The following is a 630-nucleotide window of genomic DNA, read 5'->3' as shown; positions in this document are numbered from 1 at the left end:
AGACATATCAGAGATGACGCGTGACGGGATGACTCTCATCCCGTGCTCTCATCTCAGGTCCGGTCTCATCTTCCCTGGACTGACGTATCCGCATAATCATCATTGTCGTGACGCATCACCAAAACTGAAATTACTAGCCGCGTTATTGTGTTGGAAAGAGCGATTTTCTCAGTTACTAGTTCGATTGAAGTTCACACCATTTAGAAGTTCAAGTGCAAATTACTTGTAATGCTTAAAATTCCCTACTGTGCACCGATGTAACAAAGCAACCGATACAGTTAACCAAGGGCAGTTCTATCAGTATGGCACAGGTGCGTCGTAGGGAAAGCCGTTTAGGCTTGATGGGGATAACCTCGTCCAATCCTCGTTACATGTTGCTATTTAGGTCAAAACATTGCCTTCTTCTTGAATGATGATGCGATGCAAGGCTGTCAGACTGGGTCGAGGAAGAGAGGAAGCCGAAGAAATCAGAAAGAGGAGATAAAGGAAAGAAAGAAAGGCACCGTAAGCAGTAGCGTGTCCAGGGGGGGGGGGGGGCTTTGGGTGCTGAAGCCCCCCGCACTTTGTTAAAAATCATGTAAAATCAGCCGTTTTTTGGCGATTTTAGCCATAAAGCCCCCCGAATAAAAC

This window comes from Amphiura filiformis, chromosome 8, assembly GCF_039555335.1.
Source record: "Amphiura filiformis chromosome 8, Afil_fr2py, whole genome shotgun sequence".
Classification (NCBI taxonomy): domain Eukaryota; kingdom Metazoa; phylum Echinodermata; class Ophiuroidea; order Amphilepidida; family Amphiuridae; genus Amphiura; species Amphiura filiformis.
Note: the sequence above shows the minus strand (reverse complement) of the source record.